This window comes from Culex pipiens, chromosome 3 (genome assembly GCF_016801865.2).
Source record: "Culex pipiens pallens isolate TS chromosome 3, TS_CPP_V2, whole genome shotgun sequence".
Lineage (NCBI taxonomy): Eukaryota > Metazoa > Arthropoda > Insecta > Diptera > Culicidae > Culex > Culex pipiens.
Genome location: NC_068939.1, coordinates 64,951,967 through 64,964,628, shown reverse-complemented (window position 1 = coordinate 64,964,628; position 12,662 = coordinate 64,951,967). Strand labels below are relative to the sequence as shown.

The 12,662-nt window shown below is 35.1% G+C and overlaps 1 protein-coding gene across 2 annotated transcripts in view; it reads right to left on the bottom strand.

The window, feature by feature from the left end:
* The window catches only part of LOC120424979 (transient receptor potential cation channel trpm), a 226,430-nt gene extending 214,008 nt beyond the window's left edge, over window positions 1–12,422 (bottom strand). Inside the window, exons 1-2 of one of the 2 annotated variants that reach the window (XM_052710415.1) lie at window positions 12,145–12,422; window positions 11,313–11,369 (exon numbers count right to left, since the gene is read on the bottom strand). The gene's annotated coding sequence lies outside the window, so the exon portion shown is untranslated. The remainder of the gene's footprint in view (window positions 1–11,312; window positions 11,370–12,144) is intronic. The other variant, XM_052710416.1, reaches the window with a different exon arrangement.
* Window positions 12,423–12,662: the final 240 nt, after the last annotated feature.

Sequence of the window (12,662 nt, the reverse complement as noted above, 5' to 3'; positions counted from 1 at the left end):
GTTCTGAAGCAAGGATACACTCAATTAGCGCGATAGAACTCAAATTATGAAGATATGAAATTCTATGCAAACATAACCGTTACGTTTATCAAATTCCTGATTTATGTTCGCACATAAGTGCCTTCCGTTTTGAGTAATGATGATTTTACAGAACCAACAAGTCCTTGAACTACCTATAATTTCCCATCATAACTCAAACGAGCCCCCCAGGCAAGACGATTTGACGTTTCATGTTCTTTTCACGCCACCTTGTGCTGTATATCCGTGACCAGACCAGACCAAACCACAGATTTATACGAAACGCTTTCCCAGCCATAAACCATTCCGAGATGTATAAAAAACGTGAAGTGGAACATTTGCTTATAATTTATTGCAACCTCCTGAACCCGCCCTGCTGCTTGCTGCAGCAGAAGGTCCTGTCACGAACGCTTTCGCTCAACTTGGGCTGCTCGTATCGTTTCACGTTACAATAATGTGAAAATTTTTACCACCCAATCCATTACACACACAGATTACGATTGAACCCCCCCTGGAAGCCAAATATGGGTGCATGCTAATGTAAATCACATCGTGAATGGCCTGCCACAAACCAATTATGGTTCGCAATGGAGGCAAACAAATGTTGGGTGACACAGATTTTCTGCTTTGACTTTCTTTGTTATGATTTCGAATAACATGGCAGAAATGGTCACTTCTTGGAGAGAGAAAAATCTAACATGTTTTTTTTACCACCGGTCGAAGGCTCAGCAGAGTTTCTATTGAGACTGAAAGCTTTCCACTTTTTCTGTTTTGACAAGGATTTCACTGAGTGACCAACCTCTCTAGCTAGAGAGAAACTTCTGAACCTACTGATTTCACCGACCAATTTGCATTTGCTCAATTCATGGAAGTAGTTTTCTTTTTATTTCAGACATGATTTTAAAAAGGTAGCTGGAAAACGAGCATAAAATTTTTAAAGATAAATAAAACTGATGTCTTGTTTTTTGAAATTATTATTCAAGAATTGATAAAAAATTAAAGTCGTTTTAGATCATTTGTTTTTCCAAACAAGTCTCCATATAATTTTGGGGGTTGATCATACAAAATGGGTTGCAAAAAAGGGACCATCCATAAACTACGTGGACACTTTTTTGGAAATCTCAACCCCCCACCCCCCTGGAAAATTTCCATACAAATGGATTTGAGTTTTTTGCGTTTAAAAAATATTTTTTGAAGGAAAAGCACCACTTAAAAAGATTTTCCAAAAATGTTCTCTCTGAAATATTAAAAATTAGAAAATATGTTTTTGAGAAACAGCAACTCAAAAATTCGAATAGATGAAAATGATTTTCTCCATGTGCCACCTAACAAGCCTGCCATTTTCATCTGACGATATTTCGGAAACTATCGATTTTCAATTATAATTGATTTTTTTCGAAATTTTAAAATCAAGCTTATTAAGTGACACTTAGAGAAATTCATTTTCATCGATTTGAATTTTTATGAAGCTGTATCTTAGAAACAAAGGCTGGTACAAATTTTATTTAATGTTTTTGTCTCCCACCCCCCCACCCCCCCCCCCCCCCCGCTTCCTTCAAAAATGGCCTAAATAATCGGGGGGCAAAAAAATATTTTTTCAAAAAACTTCAAAATTTTAAATGAAATTGAACTGCAATCAGCTGAAATCAATTAAAAATCTTTTTTAGCATGTTTGAGTTGATTTAAAAATCTTTAGGATTTTAGAAAATTTTCGATGTTTATTATCGCAAAATGTCTTTTTTTCGCTAAAATTTTTGTTTTCCTCAAATCTTACATTTTTTGAAAACTAATGATTGCAAAGCAACTGAACTGGTGTAAAATGCATTTTAAAAAAACTTTTTTCATGCAAATGTTGAAACTATGGCTTGTTATTTCAATATTTATATTTGGTTATTTCCCCCCCCACCCTCGACCCTAGCCAGAGCCGAGGGAAAAAAACTTTGAAAAATATTTGCATTGGCCTAATTGCCCGAAAAAAATTATAGGAAACTAGCCTTACCCGATAGACTTCGTTCTGCCTTTTTTTCGTTTGTTGACGTTTTTAACTTTTTTGCCTATTCAGCCTCCTGTGATCAAAATTCGATTTTATGTAACTTTTCCCATACAATCTGCAGATTTTCCGGAATCGGTTCCAGAGTGGCCAAATTTGTAACTTTTTGGCGTAAGAACCTTCCTTGGACTCATACGAACCCAACGCAACAAAGAGCATCTCGATCCGACTCTCCGTATTGAACTGATTCGCGTTCGAACAAAACCGTCAAAATTTTTTATATATATAGATAGATAGATTTTCTGAGCTCTTTGAAAACATTTTTTCAACGAAAAACTTCTTTCTTTTTTTAAACTCATTAAATCCTTAAAAAATATATGCCTTTAAGTAGCTATAACTTGAAAACGGTAGGGGAGAGTGGGGAGACTTGATCCCAAGCCTGTATCTCGTCAGCATGTGGGTAAAACAATTAGCTTTGTTCTAGAAAGTTGTGCGAAATTGACTAAAACTAATTGTAGAAAACAAAGAAAAAAATAAAAAAATGTTTAGATTGAGTTACACACATTTTTCGAAGAAGTGCTGCAAAAAACTTCCAAGTGATCTTTTTTCTTTGTTTTGATAAGTATAGAAAACACTCAAAAATTATTCAAAAAAATATTTTTTATACATGAATTGTTTGATAAACATATCAACTCCAAAACCCTTACGCATTTGACGTTAAATTTATCGTCATACTATTTTTACAAACAAAAAAAAAAAGTGCGTTTAGGGAGACTTGATCCCTGCATTTTTACAGTCACTGGAATCAGCCTCAAGATTAAATAATTTGGCTGGGTTTTCGTACATAGTTTCCTTCAGTATAGTTGTACATAACTAACTGCAGTTTGAACCATTTTTCAAAAGTTTTGTAAAAAAAAATGACCAGCTTTTGTAAACATGCTCAGTTTTGGTCTAAAAAAGAAAATTTTAAGTTTTTAAATATTTTACATGCTAAACTTGTTATATTTTGAACACAAACGTACAGGTTTAATGTGAAATTGCTGTATCTTATAGAAAATTAAAAGTTTGGATGAATAAGAAACATTTTGCTTAACATTTCTTCAAAATGTTGAAAGGGGGATCAAATTACCCCCAACATTTTGAAAATGCCGGTTTAAAATATTTTTTTAAAACGCTTGGCATTTTTCTAAGAGTTTATCTGATGAAATACCCTTATCAGCCAAACATAGTTGAATGTTTACGCTTTCAATTCATGCAAAAAGATCATAGTTTTGTGAGAAATTGACAGAGTTATGTGCGATACAAAAAAAGGGGAGCAAGTCTCCCCACTCTCCCCTACATTTTATCAACTAATTACAAGCTCAATTTTGCTTTAAAAAAGGATTTTTATTCTATTTTTGTAAAGATTTTGGATAATTTTCAAAAAATACGTTATTTTTAATTACATCACCTAAACCAGATTTTGCAAAATCACGCGCTATGTTTCAAAAGATTAAAAAAAAGAAAAAAAAAAGAAGAAGAAAAAAAATGCAATTTTTAAAAGGAAAATATCTCCGAAAAAAAGCAAAGACAATATTATATTTGTTGTAACCCACTGAGAATTTCGGCTCGAGGCTCGAGCCAAAATTCTCAGTGGGAAGTTGCTGTAAACGACAATAAAAAAATTCTTATCAAACATAACCATGGATAAAAATGAGTGAATTTATCTTTTAGAAACCGTATCTCAGAAATATTTTTTTCTGATCTAGAGAATTTAAAAAATATCTGAAATGTCATTTCCTTAAAAAATCGTAGTAATTCATGGTTAAGTTTTTTAATAAAATATTCTTAGTACAATTCTAGAGACCTGGAAAACAAACATTTTGCTTTGAAAAAGATTAGTTTGACTTACTGGTCACAAGTTACAGCCATTAAATTACCTTCAAAAGCACTTTTGAAGTTCAAATATTTTGAAAAATTTTAACCGAATTGTATACTTCAGGTAGCATTTGAAAGAGCAAATATTGCACACAAAAAACGCTTTCGAAATCTCAGGTATATTTTTCCATAAACTCTACATTTTTATGTTTTTGAATGTCTTGTTCTCAAGAAGAAATCAGCTTGTCCAAATTCAACTATTTGTTTTCCTTAAAATCTGAGGGCAAATACTGATTCAGCGATAAAAATTAAAACATATTGTTGGACAATTTTCGAATTCCGTTAGGGTGGGCATAAACTTTTCCCTTGAAAATTAGACATTTTCAAACGAAAATACCTTGAGTTAAAAAAAAACCCTGAAATTTTGTCAACGTTTGTAGATCTGCCCTTTCACTTTTTCAAGATATTTGGGATTAAACAAAAATCATCTTTCCACCTAAAATTTCTGTAACGTTTGACCAATAAATCACAATTAAATTTATTTATATTGGAAATGTAGTTTTTTAAAGCTTTAAAAGTATTCCGAACATCAATTATCCCTGAAACTTTCCTCTGAATTGTTTAAAGCTAATTTTAATGGGTTTTCTCGGATGCCTTTGATAAAATTTGTCGCAAAAGGCGTAAATTGCGAGATAAAATGTTGGTGTCTTCGACAGATTTGCTTTGATTGGGAAGCTCAACAACTTTCTGGAAGAAAAGAAAATCTCAAAAATATTCCTACAAAGTTGGATTTTCTTAATCAATTTTATCATTTTTATCGAAAATCTAAAAAGTTAATTGTAATTTTAAAAAATGCCTTGCTTCACATTTAAATTCAATAAACAGAGGATAGATTATGTTCAGTTCAATTTAAAAGCATACAGATGCAACATATTTATGAACACAAAAAAATAAATAAAATTATTATTTTGTTTAAGATATCTCTTATTTCGCAATCAAGAAAATGCCTTGCTTGACTCCCTACTAATCTTAGAAACACACGCTCCCGAGAATGAAATTGTGAAAAAAAATCATGAACCATTTTTATCGCTATCTGACGGCTTTTTCACCGCTCGCCAAGGAATATAAAATGCTCGTTGGCACGCCAAGGAATGCGCCTGGTCTCTGCAGTCCTGGCCCCAGACGACCATTCTGCCGGGTTGGCTGCAGGACATCCTCTGTACCTTACTCACACATTCACTCGCCAACACAAGTGGGGGGAGGAGAAATGGTGAAAAGTGCCCCAGAGATGATGAAAATTTGAGCTTTTTATTTTGCTAGCTCTGCTCGAGAGGCACTTTTCCCGGGCTCTCGTTTGGGTGATGTCGTGAGAATCCGGAATGTATTTGCACATTTCTCTTTTTTGTTTTGGGTTCAGAAGATTAAACATTTAAGCAGAGTTTCCTAGCTGGGTCGGCACCCTAGTTTTGTGTTCCATCCGACGGAATAAATTAACTTCCAGGAGAGCGACCGTTAAAAAAAAAATTTTTTCTTTTTTTTTCGCTTCTTAACCACTTGATACTATCAGTTGTCGTTTTTCTTCGAGTGTCGTTTCTAAAACAAAAATAGTCCTGGCCTAACTTAGGGTCGTTAACAATAAAAAAGTTAAAAAAATTCCCGTTATTGTGGCACTTTTGACAGCCTAAAAATGCAAGCTGCCAGAGTTTTATTTGAATTTTATAAATTTTTAACAATAAATTCGTATTTAAATTAATAAAATGTATTAAAAATTCAAACATTTCAGCTCTTCAAAGGCCGAAGAAAACAATAGCCTTTCAGCAATAATTTCAAAAAGCGCCCCCAAATTGCTCCAGGGGAAATAACTAACAAAGGTCGCGACGCTTCATAAAAGGGCTCTAAAAGTCAATTTGAAAGCTTGTCTCCGGGCATCATCATCCCATTTTTGGCGGTTCCTTGGGGACAAGACTAGCTATTAGCAGCTTCTAACTTGATTGATTAAAACTCGATGGATTGACAATTGGTTGGATTGAGATTTTTATATCCATTTTAAAGAAAATCTTCATGGTTTTAGAGAAAGAGTATTTTATCGTAAAGCTTTTGATCTTCACAATTTAAATCCAATCTTACAAAAATACAAGCAATTTTATATTTGTGCACAACACAACATTTTAATTAAATCCTATGCGATTATGGAAATCCATCAAACGCAGCCGTCTGTGGTGGACTGTCTGCCAATTTAATTAGCTCTCAACCCGCTAATAACAGCTACCGAAATCAATTTAGAGCACATGAAAGCGATTCTGCTACTTTACCGTAAGGCAAATTGGAGTGCCTAGATTTGCATGTTTTGAAAACTGAATTTATTATTTATTCAATTAAACTTAGAATAAACAAAAACTCCATTTCTAATACAAAGATAAAAAAACAAATAATTTTCAAAGAAAAATACTGACAAGTCTTTCGATCCCCAGGTTTCCTTATATCTCATATTTAGCATACATGCGATTATATCTGCACACAAAACACTAACCCTGAATAAATCCATCTGGCAAGCGCGCATCACCAGTTAAACAATTTTCCACTTGAACGCTTCAATAATATCAAAAGGTAATACATTAAGCATTTTTTAACGTGAAAAAATATTTTAGCCTTCAAAAAATCCAGGTATGAAATTTTAAAGGGTTAAATTTCGAATAATTAAAAACAGGTTCAAAAATTATTATCGCAATTTTGTTGGATTGCTGAATACTGTTTATTTTTGCTATGAATTGCATTAGGGTGCCCACAATATGAGCACCACAAGCTGAATATTGTTCTCTGGGAGATTTAAAGTTTTTGAGCCAAACATGAGCAAATTTGGTCAACGTTTACTCACTGATAGGTACTATTTCATTTTATAGGTCGAATTCCAAAAAAAAATGAATGGCTCAAACTCGTTTTTCTAAGGCATTCACGATTTGGCCCTTAAAATATATTTTTTTATTAAAAATCAGCCCTTTTATTAGATATCTTAGATTTTTTCTTAGCTCCCAACAAATTTGAAGAATTTACTAGATCGTATACGTGAAAACTGCAAATCTTTGGATGAATGATATTTCTGGTTGTTGAATATATTTTTTTGATTTTTATAGCATTTTTAACGCTCCGTTAAATTTCCGTGTAATTTTGTGTTTTCAGATAGTCGTCTTCGTGAAAATAACATTTTTTAAGTGTGAAAAATCCTTATCATGAACCTTTCTCAATGTAAAAAACAAGAATTCAGGCAATTATTTTTTAAGGAACTACTCATGCCAGATACTACAGAAATTAGTTTAGAAAAAAAACTTATCTATTTGCAATGAACTGGACGTATTAAAAAAAGGCCAAACTCATTGATTTTTATAACATTAGATTTTCTAAACCTGGCTCATGCTTGAAAGAATGTATAAAAAAAAACTTCCAGAAATTATTAAAATTATTTGTATATTTATTTATTAATCTCCAAATGACTAATTTTCTAGGGATGCGCAGATAAAAAAAAAACAAAAAATAATTGCAATAGTTTTTTTTTCAAACATGACCAATTCTTCAGATTATTTAGAAGAATATTTTATTCCATTCTGGGAGTTTTTACATTCTGTTCAACTTGACCAGTTCTTTAAAAATGAATTGGTTTCGCAACAAAATAAAAAAATAATTATTTATACAGTTTTTGCAACTTTTCAAACATGACCAGTTCATTTGAGAATTTAAAAGTTAATTTTTATTTTATTATTTATGTTACCACGCGAACAGATAGTTGTTTTACTTTTTTACACTCAAAATATAGTTCAATTGGACTTTTAAGAATTACGGATAGTTACAGTAAGTCTTCGTAAAAGCAAAACTATTACAACGAATTACGAGTATCCGTTTCACCCATAAGTACGAAGAACGACTGTGCAGTGGTGCATGTCCAGGTAGTAGGGGAACTATACCCTTTTTCAGCCTATTTCTATTATCGGCCTATCAGCACTTTGCTCATGAATTAGAGCTTTCATAAAGTGTTTTTGACTGGTCCAAAGTAATAAATAGCTCAAATAAAAGTGAGCAAACAACTCTCCATTGTTGATACACTTGAAAAAGTTGATTTAATAGCGGAAAACGGCAAAAGTGATGAGAATTGGTCGAACGGCTTAGAGTGATTAAAATGGGTATATTTCCCCTAAGTGAAAGAGAGATACAACAAGATTCGGTTACCTATCTCGTTCTGCCTAACAACAAGGATTAGTTTTAAATTATATACCTCAATAATGCAACGAGTAGCTTAAAATTTGTATTGTAAAAATGTCCCAAATAGAGTGAAGTTCGGAGATCACTCCAAATCAGCTGTTTAATTCAGTTAATTCAGAACTCCTCATCCTCGTATTGGAACGAACAGTCTCCCGCGGCCATCAGTCCTCCAGCAGTCGTCCGGGATCAGTAGCAGAAGTTCTACCATTGGAGTCGTCGGCAGCCAGAGCGTAAGTCCCTACACGTTTTTACAATTTATTTTATTTATTCATTTTTAAATTCTCAAATGAACTGGTCATGTTTGAAAGATTGCAAAACCTGTAGAAATCATCATTTTTTATTTTGTTGAGAAACCAATTCATTTTTTAAGAACTGGTCAAATTGAACAGAATGTTAAAGCTGCCAGAAAGGAATAAAATCATTTTCTAAATAATCTGAAGAATTAGTCATGTTTAAAAAAAACTTATGCAATTATTTTTTGTTTTTTTTTTTTAACTGCGCGCCTCTAAGAAATGTATCATTCGGAGATTTCCTGACTAAGGAACGTATCCTGACTAAGGAACGAAAAAAAATCGTTTTTTTGGAAATGTTCCATAGAAAATTTTAAAAATAGACATCGTGAAAGCAGATCTGAGTGATATTATTAAACTTACAATTTTGGTGCAATTTTTGGAAATTTTTCATCGCAAAAATTTAATGACAGATGTCAGGCCGACATTGGGCGAAGAAGTGTCAAACCCTGCATTTTTTTTTACCCTCATGACATAAGAAATCTTACCGATGAAATGTTCCCAAAAAACCCATCAAAATTACAACACAACTTTGTTAACCTCTATGCTGTTGATATCGATAACATTTCAATGTTCACAAATTCGACAGCCTGAGTGGCTTAAAGGATTTCTTTCCGTGTTGTTTTTGCTTATTACGCCAGTACATTGGATTTTATTAGATCGTCCAATTTTCTGGGGTTACAAAATTCCCGGGAAACGGGAAATTTTCAACAAATTTCCCGGGAAATCCCGGGAAATTTGAAATTGATCGAAAATTGTTCTGGTCCTAGTTTTTGTTAATATTTTGCAACAAAATAGTATAAAAGAGCAACACTGGACTCACAATCCAGAGGTCGCCGGTTCGAATCCCGAGGCAGACGCAAAAATTCTAAGTGTTAATACAGGTATTCGGTGCCCTCTTCCCGTGCCATACCTTCACACTTAGGAGACCCGGGAGGCGGAGTCTTATCGCAAAAAGAACGATACACGCCTGTGGATCCGTTGACGAAACCGCAAGGTTTAAGAGGGCCACATTATAAGGTGTTCCGTCGATTCCGTTATATTGGTCAAAAGTGTTTGGTTCAATTAATGCCATAGCTGCTTGTAAAAAAAAGTACAACATCAAGAAAATATATAAATTTTCTAAATATATAAGCAGTCAAACATAAAAAAATAATGATTAGTATTTTGTATAGATAAGAAGTAGCTAGGTATAATTTTTTTAATCACAGTTTTTTTAAAGTGAGTAAAATTAATCCATGCTCCAAAACGATAAAATTGCTTTTGAATACGTCTCTGTGACCAGTTTGAGAAAAATATGATAAAGAATAAAATTGATGATTTAGTTGAAATGAAAAAAAATCATGCAGCAAATATGTTTTTCATGGCAAAACATTAAAATGAAATAAAATAATAAAGAAAATATGTTTTTCATTTTTTGGGCACTTTTTATGTAATACGAAGTAGTTTTCTAATGATTTTTCAATGATTCAGCCTAAAAAAAAAACATCGGTTATAAGAATTTTTATAGAAAATAAGTTGTTTAGTAGTTTCAAATTTAAACCTTACGCCCTTGGTGGCTCTAGTGCTCTATAAATTTTAAACTTTTTTTACCAATTCAATTTTCTTCCAATTTGGTCATGGTAAACAAAACGTAAAAAAAAAACAATTTTGATCTTGGCGGGAAGAGTTACCTTATATTCAAACGATATAAAAAGAAAAGCTTAACAAAATTTTAATAGTTTGTTTTCATTTCATAATATCGTAATTTTTGGTGCTCAACAAATAAACAAGATCTATTGCTTTAGAAATTAATATCATCTGAAATAAATCTTGACTAGAAATTTTCAGACGAACTAATAAGTTCAATAAGAACAGTAAATTGAATTTAATAAAATGAAATTTAACGAAGTTGACTTTATAGCTGTCGGCCACCATTGCTAGTACCAACCACTAGTGTCTTCCTTTTTATCTACAAGGACTTCGTCGCCCTGGGCTCCTAAGTGTATGAAAGTATGGCACGGAGCGACGGCGCCGAATACCCATATTTACACAAAGAATTTTAGAGCGCCCGCCGCGGGATTTGAACCAGTGACCTCTGGATTGTGAGTCCAGTGCGCGGTCCGATTGATCCACACGGGCGGGGCAAAAAAATGAAATTTAGTTCTCTCATTATTTTTTTGTAAGTTTAAAAAAATTTACCAAATATTAAGAAAATGAATACTTCCGCTTGAATTTCGGGAATTCTCGGAAAATTTTGAAATTTTCCGGAAATCGGGAAATATTTTTTTTCGGAAATTCCCGGGATTTTCCGAATTTTCCCCCCTCACTTTTTGTCCGAGCCTGGTACCACCAGTGTGTGAAATTAAAATTTTTCCTTAAAAATACCGAACCGGGGTTGCGCTAGTTTTTCAGAAATTTTATAAAGCGAAAGTCGTGCAAGGTGCGTTTGAAAATGTAAACAAACTTCAATCGTTGAGAATATCACATTCTTGTTGTCAAAAGTGCGATAGAAAAGTGTGGGAAAAATTCAAGTTACAGTGACAAAGTCATTTTTTTATATGAAATAAAATCACTCTTAAAACAGACATGAGAACCGAAAATACCTTCAAAACTACTAGCTGAAATGCAAACAGGTGAGCTCAAAATCGCATGCTAAACTGCACAACAAAACCTGGAAACGAAAATCCTAGAATATTACAAAACAACAAACGAACAAAAAAATCAGCCGGACATCAAAAATACATGAAAGCAATGTTCCGCGTGGCGGCAAAATTGTGCTCTGAACTGGAACAGAAAAAAAAGTTAGAACACATCACGACGGTGCGGAACACAACAAAAATGTTAGAACAATTTTAAAAGGCAAAGTTCTCTACAGAGGTACAGAACAGCCAGGGCGGTGTGTCAGCGAGAGTGTCGGTACTTACATGCATCATGATTACAGCAACGGCAGCGGAGGTCTATCCATTTCCCAAAGGTACTGCCTGGGTGCTGGTTCCGGAAGGTGGGGTGAGCACGCACGGAAAAAAGCTTCCGAACTCCGCTCACGAACTTGCCATTCAGTGATTCTTCCTTTTTTTATTGACGCGAACACACACACGCAGACACCAACGAAATGCTTTTTTTCTCTTCTCTTTTTCTCCTTTTTTTTGTTGGTGTGTGATCACATGTTTAGCGCGAGCATAATTTGCATAAGGGAATGATTTTTCTGCCACCCACTTGGGTGGGTGGTTTTTCCCTGTTCTGCCCTTGCCCTAGTGGGAACGAACACACGCACGCACGTACTCTGGATCAGCGCATTTTATGAGCTGGTCGTAAAATAGCAGTAATTTTACTCTTCGGGAGGAAAATCGCACACCCCACCGCCGAGATTGGCTTTCAATCGGTGATTTTTCCAAGCACCAGCATTAATCAAACATTTACACACATTTGCTCTTTCTTTTGGATTTTCTTTCCCTTTTCTCCGACGATATCACACTACAGCAGCAGCAGTAACAACACAGCCAGACTTAAGCTAGTACCAACACACACACACGCGCACTCAAGTAGTTGGCGATCAACAGAAAGCCAGACACACTCTAGGAAGTACACACCAGCAGCAGCAGCAGCAAAACACAACACAACCTTACTTGACCCTCCTTCTCCGCAGTGCACAAATTTCCCACCCCCCAGACCAGACAAACTTCGAAAACTTGCTCCAAACCCGCCTAATCACTCCGGAAAGCGTCCCAAATGACTCCGTTTTCGCCCAGCACTGACCCCCGTGACGGGTCCACACGGCCGCAAAAACCCCGGGCCGTCCACGACCCACCACAAAGAACTGGGACTCCGATTCCCTTTGGCTCCCCCGGGGGGGCAACAGCTTCTGCTCCAGGAGCCCTTTCAACACACACACACACACTCTGAGATCTAGTAGGCTACCGTCGCCGCCGAGAGAAATGTCAAAACCACGTCCGACGTCGAGCTCCGATTTGACCAGACTGCAACCGGACCCAGTGCCGAGCTGTCGAACGTCAAGAAGCCCCCGATTTTTGCCCAGCTCTGCGCATGTGTGCCGCGTTCCCCAAAATTTGTTCCCAGCGGCTCCACTTCGTGTTCACACCAACACAAGCGACAAGCTCCGATTGCAAACACGTGGCCCCGCGCGTAGCACCGCGCAAGCTGCGGTAAAACTTGTTTTTGTTTACGTTTTCAATTTGATTACGAACGACGCGCGCAAAGCGGAACGTCAAAAGCACGTTGTACGTCGCGGCACTAATACAGAGAAGGTAGGCGCG